Source organism: Chiloscyllium plagiosum, unplaced genomic scaffold (assembly GCF_037043375.1).
Source record: "Chiloscyllium plagiosum isolate Xiang-an unplaced genomic scaffold, Cpla_swu_hap1 HiC_scaffold_48, whole genome shotgun sequence".
Classification (NCBI taxonomy): domain Eukaryota; kingdom Metazoa; phylum Chordata; class Chondrichthyes; order Orectolobiformes; family Hemiscylliidae; genus Chiloscyllium; species Chiloscyllium plagiosum.
Window position 1 is genome coordinate 37009112 of NW_028270186.1, and position 16043 is coordinate 37025154.

Here is a 16043-nt window from a genome sequence, read left to right on the forward strand (position 1 = left end):
AGCCGGTGGAAGCAACATGACGTTATTGGGGTACACCGTGGAAAAAAATACTTCGGTGCACCCCTCGTCCATGCTCACCACATAGCCAAAATTACACAAGTCCCGTTCCCCAGCATTTGGCCCCAATCCCTCTAAACGCATCCTATCCAGAAACTCACCCGATTACCTTTGCAATTTTCTGAGTGTAATAGCCTCCTCCACTTCCTCTGGTAGATCATTCCAAACACGCACAACCTTCTTTGTGGGAAATGTGCCTCAGGTCCTTTGTCACTTTCAGCCCACTCACCTTAAATCTATGCTGTCGAGTTTTCAACTCACACCAACTTGGGTAAAACACGTAAATACTCAGTTTACCACCCTTCCATAAGGTCATGTCGCAGCTGTTACGCTGCAGGGAAAGTTTATTCCACCAGCCTATTCCATCTCGCCCCACGGTATAAACATCGACGACATCTTTGTCTATATCCTGTCATCAATTTAAAGTGTCTTTTTTACGTTTTCAAGATGTCGATTACGCTGGACAATAACGAGCTATCGGAAACAGAAAGGTGAAACATAGAACGGATTCAACTTTCAGTGCTGGACGCCACAGGGCCGTAGCACGGGCGGCTGTGGCTCGTTTCTGTAGTGTAGTGGTCATCACGTTCGCCTAACACGCGAAAGGTCCCCAGTTCGAAACTGGGCAGAAACTGTTTTGTTCTTCAACTGCAGCCTTTTACATGGACAAGAGCTGAGCTTTCTTGCATCTTTCCCATCTGCAAACCTGCCTTCGAATTTGCTTCAACAAATCTGTTCTCGTCGTGAAATGTAATGCAATTCCATTTAATTACAGTGCAAAGCGTTGTTAAGTTTTTCTCCAACCTGGTTCTGATCATATGCCATTCTGTTGGAGAGTGTAGTTACCGCCTTCTGATCCTTCCACGAAAAGCAGTACCGCATTTGCCTTCCTTGCGCAGGCGGCTCGCTTCAAAGACAGGAAAGAAGCAGATGCTCTGGTGTCACAGCGCACCACGAATTCCTGAACTTGTCTGTCTGTCAAATGTACCCCAAGGTCGTCTCAGAAATACCTCATTTGGAAGCTGTCAATCGTTATTCAACGTGCGGGAATTGGCACCAGATATCCTGAATCATGTTTTGGAGCAATTCGCACGTTAGTGGCTCATTCAATCAGCAACAGCAATGAAAGAAATTGCACTCTCAGAGGAACCTTTCGACTTGCGCATTCAGAGCGTCGCTATTATGAAGGTCCGCACCGAGATCTAAGTCATGTTGGAACTGAAACGGAGAAATCGACAGAGAGGCTACAGAATGACATCGCATCCATTTGGTTTTCTTTAAATCACTGACGAGCAGGAAAATGTAAACGGGGAGGGCGAGTGGGGAAGTGAGGCAGTTGCAGCTCTGGTGAAATTCCTTCTTTGTGATTCACTCAGCAACCAGAGACGTGAAGGTGACTCAGGGGTGAAAGCTCTTCACATCGAGAACAAAAAGCACTCAAGGGCAGTTAGCACCTCTTCTGGAGTGGGGGTGGGGTGAGGTAATTACCTTTTGACTTCTGTTACTATGTTCAGAAACTGGCTTTTAGATTGAGGTGAACAGAAACTGCATTTATAAAAAGCACCACGGAATTTAGCAAAATTTATTGAGTCGCTTCTCCTCGATTCCCACACAGGTTTCCAATTCAGTTGGTATCCATGTGGCTCATGTCCAGGAGTGAACGTCTCAGTAGCAAATTGCACGGTTAAGGTAAAAGGCAAGGAAAGTGGCATCTCGAACTGGCTCCGAGGTCAGAGCATTCTCTCAAGGTGATCTGTCGTTCTCGGATTGTAATGCTACCTCCGGTTTTAGGGTGGAGAACATTCTTTGGGACTCCTATTCTGAAAAAAAAACACATACACAGTGACTGAAACGATGCTGCACGGTATGATGCGGAACACGGCCTGCTCAGGTTTGTGCATTTTCCCTGTAGTCCGGTGTGTTTCGTGTTCCGTGTAAACGTGAAAGTCGTCCTGTTTCGAGCAATGGGTGAAATCATTTAGCAAAGCAAGAATGGAAATTCCAGTAATGTCAAGCAGCTCATGGTTATTTGACCAAATCATAAGCGAACCCATATTCTCACGCACTCACAGATACATTTGTAGCTGAAAAGAGTCTGACAAGATAGACTGAGCTTACCATTGATTTTTGCCTGGATTGATGGGCTATCAATATCTGCTGCGAAATTGACATTGTTGCCGGGCACATCCCAGCAGCTGTGCGAGTCCGAGAGGAATCATGGAACCCTTTTCATGTGACTTTGCATCTGTTGTTATGCAGGAGCACAATTGGAAATATAAGAAAATGAGGCGGCGCCGCCGGCTGGTAGTGTGGCCGAGCGGTCTAAGGCGCTGGATCCAGGTTCCAGTCTCGAAAGGGGCGCGGGTTCGAATCCCACCACTGTCATTTCTGCTGATCAACTCCAATGCTGCAGCATTGTTAAAATGCTGTTTCGGTGTCCACTGTATATTGATGTTGAAAACAAAAGTAAAATGGGTTTGCTTCGCAGGGAATTAACTGTGGTGTGGGATACTGCCAAATATTCCAAAATGTCTCTACTGTCATGATCATGATCGACTCCCGCGCGGAAAATCGCAAACAGTTGTGCCGTCCCAGGCAAGTTGAGCCTTCACTGGAACCGAATGGAGACTGTTATTTCATCGCTGTTGTGAAACGAAGTCCTACGGTGACTCTACTCGTTGTTATTTGGGTTTCTAGCTAATGGGAAAATCGTCCCAATGAATTTCGATGTCCTACCTTATTGAATTTCTCACATTTCCTTCATTTCCGTCCTGGAAACATCAGAAGGGAAAGGTAATCTAATCGAGACTGTGATTGGTGAAATTCACTTTTTACGGCCAATTCTTATTATGTTCTTTCTTTCTCTCTTTTCAGCATTGTCTGGAAAGTGGTGGTGCAGTAAGGCTGCAGCATGTTTGAAAGAGTCGTTTGGAAATGCCCCGTTGTTAGTTGTGAGATTACTTTATGACTCATGCCCTCGGACTGTATCACATTTAGCATTCATGCATCTCTGTGTCTGAAAATGCGTGAGGTATGCCAGTTTTGTTTGTGTTCCGTGTTAAATGCTTTCTGTTTTGCGATTCGCTCAATACATTTCGATTTAACAGGGTTTCTGAGGTAACTTCCAGCAGCCAAAATCCTCAGCTGAGGATCTGGGAAAATTTCACAGAGTATGGTCAGTCGGAGCTAAAGTAAGGAAGTCCTTCGTTTCTACACTGTTTCACAATACTACCTTTCCCGTGAGCAGTCGAACAGACTAAATGATTGTGCCACAGACTGCGATGGCAAACTCCGCTGAAAAGTAATCCTTTAAAGCCGGTGGAAGCAACATGACGTTATTGGGGTACACCGTGGAAAAAAATACTTCGGTGCACCCCTCGTCCATGCTCACCACATAGCCAAAATTACACAAGTCCCGTTCCCCAGCATTTGGCCCCAATCCCTCTAAACGCATCCTATCCAGAAACTCACCCGATTACCTTTGCAATTTTCTGAGTGTAATAGCCTCCTCCACTTCCTCTGGTAGATCATTCCAAACACGCACAACCTTCTTTGTGGGAAATGTGCCTCAGGTCCTTTGTCACTTTCAGCCCACTCACCTTAAATCTATGCTGTCGAGTTTTCAACTCACACCAACTTGGGTAAAACACGTAAATACTCAGTTTACCACCCTTCCATAAGGTCATGTCGCAGCTGTTACGCTGCAGGGAAAGTTTATTCCACCAGCCTATTCCATCTCGCCCCACGGTATAAACATCGACGACATCTTTGTCTATATCCTGTCATCAATTTAAAGTGTCTTTTTTACGTTTTCAAGATGTCGATTACGCTGGACAATAACGAGCTATCGGAAACAGAAAGGTGAAACATAGAACGGATTCAACTTTCAGTGCTGGACGCCACAGGGCCGTAGCACGGGCGGCTGTGGCTCGTTTCTGTAGTGTAGTGGTCATCACGTTCGCCTAACACGCGAAAGGTCCCCAGTTCGAAACTGGGCAGAAACTGTTTTGTTCTTCAACTGCAGCCTTTTACATGGACAAGAGCTGAGCTTTCTTGCATCTTTCCCATCTGCAAACCTGCCTTCGAATTTGCTTCAACAAATCTGTTCTCGTCGTGAAATGTAATGCAATTCCATTTAATTACAGTGCAAAGCGTTGTTAAGTTTTTCTCCAACCTGGTTCTGATCATATGCCATTCTGTTGGAGAGTGTAGTTACCGCCTTCTGATCCTTCCACGAAAAGCAGTACCGCATTTGCCTTCCTTGCGCAGGCGGCTCGCTTCAAAGACAGGAAAGAAGCAGATGCTCTGGTGTCACAGCGCACCACGAATTCCTGAACTTGTCTGTCTGTCAAATGTACCCCAAGGTCGTCTCAGAAATACCTCATTTGGAAGCTGTCAATCGTTATTCAACGTGCGGGAATTGGCACCAGATATCCTGAATCATGTTTTGGAGCAATTCGCACGTTAGTGGCTCATTCAATCAGCAACAGCAATGAAAGAAATTGCACTCTCAGAGGAACCTTTCGACTTGCGCATTCAGAGCGTCGCTATTATGAAGGTCCGCACCGAGATCTAAGTCATGTTGGAACTGAAACGGAGAAATCGACAGAGAGGCTACAGAATGACATCGCATCCATTTGGTTTTCTTTAAATCACTGACGAGCAGGAAAATGTAAACGGGGAGGGCGAGTGGGGAAGTGAGGCAGTTGCAGCTCTGGTGAAATTCCTTCTTTGTGATTCACTCAGCAACCAGAGACGTGAAGGTGACTCAGGGGTGAAAGCTCTTCACATCGAGAACAAAAAGCACTCAAGGGCAGTTAGCACCTCTTCTGGAGTGGGGGTGGGGTGAGGTAATTACCTTTTGACTTCTGTTACTATGTTCAGAAACTGGCTTTTAGATTGAGGTGAACAGAAACTGCATTTATAAAAAGCACCACGGAATTTAGCAAAATTTATTGAGTCGCTTCTCCTCGATTCCCACACAGGTTTCCAATTCAGTTGGTATCCATGTGGCTCATGTCCAGGAGTGAACGTCTCAGTAGCAAATTGCACGGTTAAGGTAAAAGGCAAGGAAAGTGGCATCTCGAACTGGCTCCGAGGTCAGAGCATTCTCTCAAGGTGATCTGTCGTTCTCGGATTGTAATGCTACCTCCGGTTTTAGGGTGGAGAACATTCTTTGGGACTCCTATTCTGAAAAAAAAACACATACACAGTGACTGAAACGATGCTGCACGGTATGATGCGGAACACGGCCTGCTCAGGTTTGTGCATTTTCCCTGTAGTCCGGTGTGTTTCGTGTTCCGTGTAAACGTGAAAGTCGTCCTGTTTCGAGCAATGGGTGAAATCATTTAGCAAAGCAAGAATGGAAATTCCAGTAATGTCAAGCAGCTCATGGTTATTTGACCAAATCATAAGCGAACCCATATTCTCACGCACTCACAGATACATTTGTAGCTGAAAAGAGTCTGACAAGATAGACTGAGCTTACCATTGATTTTTGCCTGGATTGATGGGCTATCAATATCTGCTGCGAAATTGACATTGTTGCCGGGCACATCCCAGCAGCTGTGCGAGTCCGAGAGGAATCATGGAACCCTTTTCATGTGACTTTGCATCTGTTGTTATGCAGGAGCACAATTGGAAATATAAGAAAATGAGGCGGCGCCGCCGGCTGGTAGTGTGGCCGAGCGGTCTAAGGCGCTGGATCCAGGTTCCAGTCTCGAAAGGGGCGCGGGTTCGAATCCCACCACTGTCATTTCTGCTGATCAACTCCAATGCTGCAGCATTGTTAAAATGCTGTTTCGGTGTCCACTGTATATTGATGTTGAAAACAAAAGTAAAATGGGTTTGCTTCGCAGGGAATTAACTGTGGTGTGGGATACTGCCAAATATTCCAAAATGTCTCTACTGTCATGATCATGATCGACTCCCGCGCGGAAAATCGCAAACAGTTGTGCCGTCCCAGGCAAGTTGAGCCTTCACTGGAACCGAATGGAGACTGTTATTTCATCGCTGTTGTGAAACGAAGTCCTACGGTGACTCTACTCGTTGTTATTTGGGTTTCTAGCTAATGGGAAAATCGTCCCAATGAATTTCGATGTCCTACCTTATTGAATTTCTCACATTTCCTTCATTTCCGTCCTGGAAACATCAGAAGGGAAAGGTAATCTAATCGAGACTGTGATTGGTGAAATTCACTTTTTACGGCCAATTCTTATTATGTTCTTTCTTTCTCTCTTTTCAGCATTGTCTGGAAAGTGGTGGTGCAGTAAGGCTGCAGCATGTTTGAAAGAGTCGTTTGGAAATGCCCCGTTGTTAGTTGTGAGATTACTTTATGACTCATGCCCTCGGACTGTATCACATTTAGCATTCATGCATCTCTGTGTCTGAAAATGCGTGAGGTATGCCAGTTTTGTTTGTGTTCCGTGTTAAATGCTTTCTGTTTTGCGATTCGCTCAATACATTTCGATTTAACAGGGTTTCTGAGGTAACTTCCAGCAGCCAAAATCCTCAGCTGAGGATCTGGGAAAATTTCACAGAGTATGGTCAGTCGGAGCTAAAGTAAGGAAGTCCTTCGTTTCTACACTGTTTCACAATACTACCTTTCCCGTGAGCAGTCGAACAGACTAAATGATTGTGCCACAGACTGCGATGGCAAACTCCGCTGAAAAGTAATCCTTTAAAGCCGGTGGAAGCAACATGACGTTATTGGGGTACACCGTGGAAAAAAATACTTCGGTGCACCCCTCGTCCATGCTCACCACATAGCCAAAATTACACAAGTCCCGTTCCCCAGCATTTGGCCCCAATCCCTCTAAACGCATCCTATCCAGAAACTCACCCGATTACCTTTGCAATTTTCTGAGTGTAATAGCCTCCTCCACTTCCTCTGGTAGATCATTCCAAACACGCACAACCTTCTTTGTGGGAAATGTGCCTCAGGTCCTTTGTCACTTTCAGCCCACTCACCTTAAATCTATGCTGTCGAGTTTTCAACTCACACCAACTTGGGTAAAACACGTAAATACTCAGTTTACCACCCTTCCATAAGGTCATGTCGCAGCTGTTACGCTGCAGGGAAAGTTTATTCCACCAGCCTATTCCATCTCGCCCCACGGTATAAACATCGACGACATCTTTGTCTATATCCTGTCATCAATTTAAAGTGTCTTTTTTACGTTTTCAAGATGTCGATTACGCTGGACAATAACGAGCTATCGGAAACAGAAAGGTGAAACATAGAACGGATTGAACTTTCAGTGCTGGACGCCACAGGGCCGTAGCACGGGCGGCTGTGGCTCGTTTCTGTAGTGTAGTGGTCATCACGTTCGCCTAACACGCGAAAGGTCCCCAGTTCGAAACTGGGCAGAAACTGTTTTGTTCTTCAACTGCAGCCTTTTACATGGACAAGAGCTGAGCTTTCTTGCATCTTTCCCATCTGCAAACCTGCCTTCGAATTTGCTTCAACAAATCTGTTCTCGTCGTGAAATGTAATGCAATTCCATTTAATTACAGTGCAAAGCGTTGTTAAGTTTTTCTCCAACCTGGTTCTGATCATATGCCATTCTGTTGGAGAGTGTAGTTACCGCCTTCTGATCCTTCCACGAAAAGCAGTACCGCATTTGCCTTCCTTGCGCAGGCGGCTCGCTTCAAAGACAGGAAAGAAGCAGATGCTCTGGTGTCACAGCGCACCACGAATTCCTGAACTTGTCTGTCTGTCAAATGTACCCCAAGGTCGTCTCAGAAATACCTCATTTGGAAGCTGTCAATCGTTATTCAACGTGCGGGAATTGGCACCAGATATCCTGAATCATGTTTTGGAGCAATTCGCACGTTAGTGGCTCATTCAATCAGCAACAGCAATGAAAGAAATTGCACTCTCAGAGGAACCTTTCGACTTGCGCATTCAGAGCGTCGCTATTATGAAGGTCCGCACCGAGATCTAAGTCATGTTGGAACTGAAACGGAGAAATCGACAGAGAGGCTACAGAATGACATCGCATCCATTTGGTTTTCTTTAAATCACTGACGAGCAGGAAAATGTAAACGGGGAGGGCGAGTGGGGAAGTGAGGCAGTTGCAGCTCTGGTGAAATTCCTTCTTTGTGATTCACTCAGCAACCAGAGACGTGAAGGTGACTCAGGGGTGAAAGCTCTTCACATCGAGAACAAAAAGCACTCAAGGGCAGTTAGCACCTCTTCTGGAGTGGGGGTGGGGTGAGGTAATTACCTTTTGACTTCTGTTACTATGTTCAGAAACTGGCTTTTAGATTGAGGTGAACAGAAACTGCATTTATAAAAAGCACCACGGAATTTAGCAAAATTTATTGAGTCGCTTCTCCTCGATTCCCACACAGGTTTCCAATTCAGTTGGTATCCATGTGGCTCATGTCCAGGAGTGAACGTCTCAGTAGCAAATTGCACGGTTAAGGTAAAAGGCAAGGAAAGTGGCATCTCGAACTGGCTCCGAGGTCAGAGCATTCTCTCAAGGTGATCTGTCGTTCTCGGATTGTAATGCTACCTCCGGTTTTAGGGTGGAGAACATTCTTTGGGACTCCTATTCTGAAAAAAAAACACATACACAGTGACTGAAACGATGCTGCACGGTATGATGCGGAACACGGCCTGCTCAGGTTTGTGCATTTTCCCTGTAGTCCGGTGTGTTTCGTGTTCCGTGTAAACGTGAAAGTCGTCCTGTTTCGAGCAATGGGTGAAATCATTTAGCAAAGCAAGAATGGAAATTCCAGTAATGTCAAGCAGCTCATGGTTATTTGACCAAATCATAAGCGAACCCATATTCTCACGCACTCACAGATACATTTGTAGCTGAAAAGAGTCTGACAAGATAGACTGAGCTTACCATTGATTTTTGCCTGGATTGATGGGCTATCAATATCTGCTGCGAAATTGACATTGTTGCCGGGCACATCCCAGCAGCTGTGCGAGTCCGAGAGGAATCATGGAACCCTTTTCATGTGACTTTGCATCTGTTGTTATGCAGGAGCACAATTGGAAATATAAGAAAATGAGGCGGCGCCGCCGGCTGGTAGTGTGGCCGAGCGGTCTAAGGCGCTGGATCCAGGTTCCAGTCTCGAAAGGGGCGCGGGTTCGAATCCCACCACTGTCATTTCTGCTGATCAACTCCAATGCTGCAGCATTGTTAAAATGCTGTTTCGGTGTCCACTGTATATTGATGTTGAAAACAAAAGTAAAATGGGTTTGCTTCGCAGGGAATTAACTGTGGTGTGGGATACTGCCAAATATTCCAAAATGTCTCTACTGTCATGATCATGATCGTGTTCGACTCCCGCGCGGAAAATCGCAAACAGTTGTGCCGTCCCAGGCAAGTTGAGCCTTCACTGGAACCGAATGGAGACTGTTATTTCATCGCTGTTGTGAAACGAAGTCCTACGGTGACTCTACTCGTTGTTATTTGGGTTTCTAGCTAATGGGAAAATCGTCCCAATGAATTTCGATGTCCTACCTTATTGAATTTCTCACATTTCCTTCATTTCCGTCCTGGAAACATCAGAAGGGAAAGGTAATCTAATCGATACTGTGATTGGTGAAATTCACTTTTTACGGCCAATTCTTATTATGTTCTTTCTTTCTCTCTTTTCAGCATTGTCTGGAAAGTGGTGGTGCAGTAAGGCTGCAGCATGTTTGAAAGAGTCGTTTGGAAATGCCCCGTTGTTAGTTGTGAGATTACTTTATGACTCATGCCCTCGGACTGTATCACATTTAGCATTCATGCATCTCTGTGTCTGAAAATGCGTGAGGTATGCCAGTTTTGTTTGTGTTCCGTGTTAAATGCTTTCTGTTTTGCGATTCGCTCAATACATTTCGATTTAACAGGGTTTCTGAGGTAACTTCCAGCAGCCAAAATCCTCAGCTGAGGATCTGGGAAAATTTCACAGAGTATGGTCAGTCGGAGCTAAAGTAAGGAAGTCCTTCGTTTCTACACTGTTTCACAATACTACCTTTCCCGTGAGCAGTCGAACAGACTAAATGATTGTGCCACAGACTGCGATGGCAAACTCCGCTGAAAAGTAATCCTTTAAAGCCGGTGGAAGCAACATGACGTTATTGGGGTACACCGTGGAAAAAAATACTTCGGTGCACCCCTCGTCCATGCTCACCACATAGCCAAAATTACACAAGTCCCGTTCCCCAGCATTTGGCCCCAATCCCTCTAAACGCATCCTATCCAGAAACTCACCCGATTACCTTTGCAATTTTCTGAGTGTAATAGCCTCCTCCACTTCCTCTGGTAGATCATTCCAAACACGCACAACCTTCTTTGTGGGAAATGTGCCTCAGGTCCTTTGTCACTTTCAGCCCACTCACCTTAAATCTATGCTGTCGAGTTTTCAACTCACACCAACTTGGGTAAAACACGTAAATACTCAGTTTACCACCCTTCCATAAGGTCATGTCGCAGCTGTTACGCTGCAGGGAAAGTTTATTCCACCAGCCTATTCCATCTCGCCCCACGGTATAAACATCGACGACATCTTTGTCTATATCCTGTCATCAATTTAAAGTGTCTTTTTTACGTTTTCAAGATGTCGATTACGCTGGACAATAACGAGCTATCGGAAACAGAAAGGTGAAACATAGAACGGATTCAACTTTCAGTGCTGGACGCCACAGGGCCGTAGCACGGGCGGCTGTGGCTCGTTTCTGTAGTGTAGTGGTCATCACGTTCGCCTAACACGCGAAAGGTCCCCAGTTCGAAACTGGGCAGAAACTGTTTTGTTCTTCAACTGCAGCCTTTTACATGGACAAGAGCTGAGCTTTCTTGCATCTTTCCCATCTGCAAACCTGCCTTCGAATTTGCTTCAACAAATCTGTTCTCGTCGTGAAATGTAATGCAATTCCATTTAATTACAGTGCAAAGCGTTGTTAAGTTTTTCTCCAACCTGGTTCTGATCATATGCCATTCTGTTGGAGAGTGTAGTTACCGCCTTCTGATCCTTCCACGAAAAGCAGTACCGCATTTGCCTTCCTTGCGCAGGCGGCTCGCTTCAAAGACAGGAAAGAAGCAGATGCTCTGGTGTCACAGCGCACCACGAATTCCTGAACTTGTCTGTCTGTCAAATGTACCCCAAGGTCGTCTCAGAAATACCTCATTTGGAAGCTGTCAATCGTTATTCAACGTGCGGGAATTGGCACCAGATATCCTGAATCATGTTTTGGAGCTCATTCAATCAGCAACAGCAATGAAAGAAATTGCACTCTCAGAGGAACCTTTCGACTTGCGCATTCAGAGCGTCGCTATTATGAAGGTCCGCACCGAGATCTAAGTCATGTTGGAACTGAAACGGAGAAATCGACAGAGAGGCTACAGAATGACATCGCATCCATTTGGTTTTCTTTAAATCACTGACGAGCAGGAAAATGTAAACGGGGAGGGCGAGTGGGGAAGTGAGGCAGTTGCAGCTCTGGTGAAATTCCTTCTTTGTGATTCACTCAGCAACCAGAGACGTGAAGGTGACTCAGGGGTGAAAGCTCTTCACATCGAGAACAAAAAGCACTCAAGGGCAGTTAGCACCTCTTCTGGAGTGGGGGTGGGGTGAGGTAATTACCTTTTGACTTCTGTTACTATGTTCAGAAACTGGCTTTTAGATTGAGGTGAACAGAAACTGCATTTATAAAAAGCACCACGGAATTTAGCAAAATTTATTGAGTCGCTTCTCCTCGATTCCCACACAGGTTTCCAATTCAGTTGGTATCCATGTGGCTCATGTCCAGGAGTGAACGTCTCAGTAGCAAATTGCACGGTTAAGGTAAAAGGCAAGGAAAGTGGCATCTCGAACTGGCTCCGAGGTCAGAGCATTCTCTCAAGGTGATCTGTCGTTCTCGGATTGTAATGCTACCTCCGGTTTTAGGGTGGAGAACATTCTTTGGGACTCCTATTCTGAAAAAAAAACACATACACAGTGACTGAAACGATGCTGCACGGTATGATGCGGAACACGGCCTGCTCAGGTTTGTGCATTTTCCCTGTAGTCCGGTGTGTTTCGTGTTCCGTGTAAACGTGAAAGTCGTCCTGTTTCGAGCAATGGGTGAAATCATTTAGCAAAGCAAGAATGGAAATTCCAGTAATGTCAAGCAGCTCATGGTTATTTGACCAAATCATAAGCGAACCCATATTCTCACGCACTCACAGATACATTTGTAGCTGAAAAGAGTCTGACAAGATAGACTGAGCTTACCATTGATTTTTGCCTGGATTGATGGGCTATCAATATCTGCTGCGAAATTGACATTGTTGCCGGGCACATCCCAGCAGCTGTGCGAGTCCGAGAGGAATCATGGAACCCTTTTCATGTGACTTTGCATCTGTTGTTATGCAGGAGCACAATTGGAAATATAAGAAAATGAGGCGGCGCCGCCGGCTGGTAGTGTGGCCGAGCGGTCTAAGGCGCTGGATCCAGGTTCCAGTCTCGAAAGGGGCGCGGGTTCGAATCCCACCACTGTCATTTCTGCTGATCAACTCCAATGCTGCAGCATTGTTAAAATGCTGTTTCGGTGTCCACTGTATATTGATGTTGAAAACAAAAGTAAAATGGGTTTGCTTCGCAGGGAATTAACTGTGGTGTGGGATACTGCCAAATATTCCAAAATGTCTCTACTGTCATGATCATGATCGTGTTCGACTCCCGCGCGGAAAATCGCAAACAGTTGTGCCGTCCCAGGCAAGTTGAGCCTTCACTGGAACCGAATGGAGACTGTTATTTCATCGCTGTTGTGAAACGAAGTCCTACGGTGACTCTACTCGTTGTTATTTGGGTTTCTAGCTAATGGGAAAATCGTCCCAATGAATTTCGATGTCCTACCTTATTGAATTTCTCACATTTCCTTCATTTCCGTCCTGGAAACATCAGAAGGGAAAGGTAATCTAATCGAGACTGTGATTGGTGAAATTCACTTTTTACGGCCAATTCTTATTATGTTCTTTCTTTCTCTCTTTTCAGCATTGTCTGGAAAGTGGTGGTGCAGTAAGGCTGCAGCATGTTTGAAAGAGTCGTTTGGAAATGCCCCGTTGTTAGTTGTGAGATTACTTTATGACTCATGCCCTCGGACTGTATCACATTTAGCATTCATGCATCTCTGTGTCTGAAAATGCGTGAGGTATGCCAGTTTTGTTTGTGTTCCGTGTTAAATGCTTTCTGTTTTGCGATTCGCTCAATACATTTCGATTTAACAGGGTTTCTGAGGTAACTTCCAGCAGCCAAAATCCTCAGCTGAGGATCTGGGAAAATTTCACAGAGTATGGTCAGTCGGAGCTAAAGTAAGAAAGTCCTTCGTTTCTACACTGTTTCACAATACTACCTTTCCCGTGAGCAGTCGAACAGACTAAATGATTGTGCCACAGACTGCGATGGCAAACTCCGCTGAAAAGTAATCCTTTAAAGCCGGTGGAAGCAACATGACGTTATTGGGGTACACCGTGGAAAAAAATACTTCGGTGCACCCCTCGTCCATGCTCACCACATAGCCAAAATTACACAAGTCCCGTTCCCCAGCATTTGGCCCCAATCCCTCTAAACGCATCCTATCCAGAAACTCACCCGATTACCTTTGCAATTTTCTGAGTGTAATAGCCTCCTCCACTTCCTCTGGTAGATCATTCCAAACACGCACAACCTTCTTTGTGGGAAATGTGCCTCAGGTCCTTTGTCACTTTCAGCCCACTCACCTTAAATCTATGCTGTCGAGTTTTCAACTCACACCAACTTGGGTAAAACACGTAAATACTCAGTTTACCACCCTTCCATAAGGTCATGTCGCAGCTGTTACGCTGCAGGGAAAGTTTATTCCACCAGCCTATTCCATCTCGCCCCACGGAATAAACATCGACGACATCTTTGTCTATATCCTGTCATCAATTTAAAGTGTCTTTTTTACGTTTTCAAGATGTCGATTACGCTGGACAATAACGAGCTATCGGAAACAGAAAGGTGAAACATAGAACGGATTCAACTTTCAGTGCTGGACGCCACAGGGCCGCAGCACGGGCGGCTGTGGCTCGTTTCTGTAGTGTAGTGGTCATCACGTTCGCCTAACACGCGAAAGGTCCCCAGTTCGAAACTGGGCAGAAACTGTTTTGTTCTTCAACTGCAGCCTTTTACATGGACAAGAGCTGAGCTTTCTTGCATCTTTCCCATCTGCAAACCTGCCTTCGAATTTGCTTCAACAAATCTGTTCTCGTCGTGAAATGTAATGCAATTCCATTTAATTACAGTGCAAAGCGTTGTTAAGTTTTTCTCCAACCTGGTTCTGATCATATGCCATTCTGTTGGAGAGTGTAGTTACCGCCTTCTGATCCTTCCACGAAAAGCAGTACCGCATTTGCCTTCCTTGCGCAGGTGGCTCGCTTCAAAGACAGGAAAGAAGCAGATGCTCTGGTGTCACAGCGCACCACGAATTCCTGAACTTGTCTGTCTGTCAAATGTACCCCAAGGTCGTCTCAGAAATACCTCATTTGGAAGCTGTCAATCGTTATTCAACGTGCGGGAATTGGCACCAGATATCCTGAATCATGTTTTGGAGCTCATTCAATCAGCAACAGCAATGAAAGAAATTGCACTCTCAGAGGAACCTTTCGACTTGCGCATTCAGAGCGTCGCTATTATGAAGGTCCGCACCGAGATCTAAGTCATGTTGGAACTGAAACGGAGAAATCGACAGAGAGGCTACAGAATGACATCGCATCCATTTGGTTTTCTTTAAATCACTGACGAGCAGGAAAATGTAAACGGGGAGGGCGAGTGGGGAAGTGAGGCAGTTGCAGCTCTGGTGAAATTCCTTCTTTGTGATTCACTCAGCAACCAGAGACGTGAAGGTGACTCAGGGGTGAAAGCTCTTCACATCGAGAACAAAAAGCACTCAAGGGCAGTTAGCACCTCTTCTGGAGTGGGGGTGGGGTGAGGTAATTACCTTTTGACTTCTGTTACTATGTTCAGAAACTGGCTTTTAGATTGAGGTGAACAGAAACTGCATTTATAAAAAGCACCACGGAATTTAGCAAAATTTATTGAGTCGCTTCTCCTCGATTCCCACACAGGTTTCCAATTCAGTTGGTATCCATGTGGCTCATGTCCAGGAGTGAACGTCTCAGTAGCAAATTGCACGGTTAAGGTAAAAGGCAAGGAAAGTGGCATCTCGAACTGGCTCCGAGGTCAGAGCATTCTCTCAAGGTGATCTGTCGTTCTCGGATTGTAATGCTACCTCCGGTTTTAGGGTGGAGAACATTCTTTGGGACTCCTATTCTGAAAAAAAAACACATACACAGTGACTGAAACGATGCTGCACGGTATGATGCGGAACACGGCCTGCTCAGGTTTGTGCATTTTCCCTGTAGTCCGGTGTGTTTCGTGTTCCGTGTAAACGTGAAAGTCGTCCTGTTTCGAGCAATGGGTGAAATCATTTAGCAAAGCAAGAATGGAAATTCCAGTAATGTCAAGCAGCTCATGGTTATTTGACCAAATCATAAGCGAACCCATATTCTCACGCACTCACAGATACATTTGTAGCTGAAAAGAGTCTGACAAGATAGACTGAGCTTACCATTGATTTTTGCCTGGATTGATGGGCTATCAATATCTGCTGCGAAATTGACATTGTTGCCGGGCACATCCCAGCAGCTGTGCGAGTCCGAGAGGAATCATGGAACCCTTTTCATGTGACTTTGCATCTGTTGTTATGCAGGAGCACAATTGGAAATATAAGAAAATGAGGCGGCGCCGCCGGCTGGTAGTGTGGCCGAGCGGTCTAAGGCGCTGGATCCAGGTTCCAGTCTCGAAAGGGGCGCGGGTTCGAATCCCACCACTGTCATTTCTGCTGATCAACTCCAATGCTGCAGCATTGTTAAAATGCTGTTTCGGTGTCCACTGTATATTGATGTTGAAAACAAAAGTAAAATGGGTTTGCTTCGCAGGGAATTAACTGTAGTGTGGGATACTGCCAAATATTCCAAAAT

The 16043-nt window shown here is 45.5% G+C and overlaps 5 non-coding genes across 5 annotated transcripts; all 5 read left to right on the top strand.

Annotated features, from left to right (window-relative positions):
* Window positions 1-618: 618 nt before the first annotated feature.
* trnav-aac (transfer RNA valine (anticodon AAC)) lies at window positions 619-691 on the top strand. The gene has a single exon. It is a non-coding gene; the product is annotated as a tRNA-Val (tRNA).
* Window positions 692-3988: 3297 nt separating this feature from the next.
* trnav-aac (transfer RNA valine (anticodon AAC)) lies at window positions 3989-4061 on the top strand. Its single transcript has one exon. It is a non-coding gene; the product is annotated as a tRNA-Val (tRNA).
* Window positions 4062-7358: 3297 nt separating this feature from the next.
* trnav-aac (transfer RNA valine (anticodon AAC)) lies at window positions 7359-7431 on the top strand. Its single transcript has one exon. It is a non-coding gene; the product is annotated as a tRNA-Val (tRNA).
* Window positions 7432-10734: 3303 nt separating this feature from the next.
* trnav-aac (transfer RNA valine (anticodon AAC)) lies at window positions 10735-10807 on the top strand. The gene has a single exon. It is a non-coding gene; the product is annotated as a tRNA-Val (tRNA).
* A 3285-nt stretch (window positions 10808-14092) lies between these two features.
* Window positions 14093-14165, top strand: trnav-aac (transfer RNA valine (anticodon AAC)). Its single transcript has one exon. It is a non-coding gene; the product is annotated as a tRNA-Val (tRNA).
* The last annotated feature ends 1878 nt before the right edge of the window (window positions 14166-16043 follow it).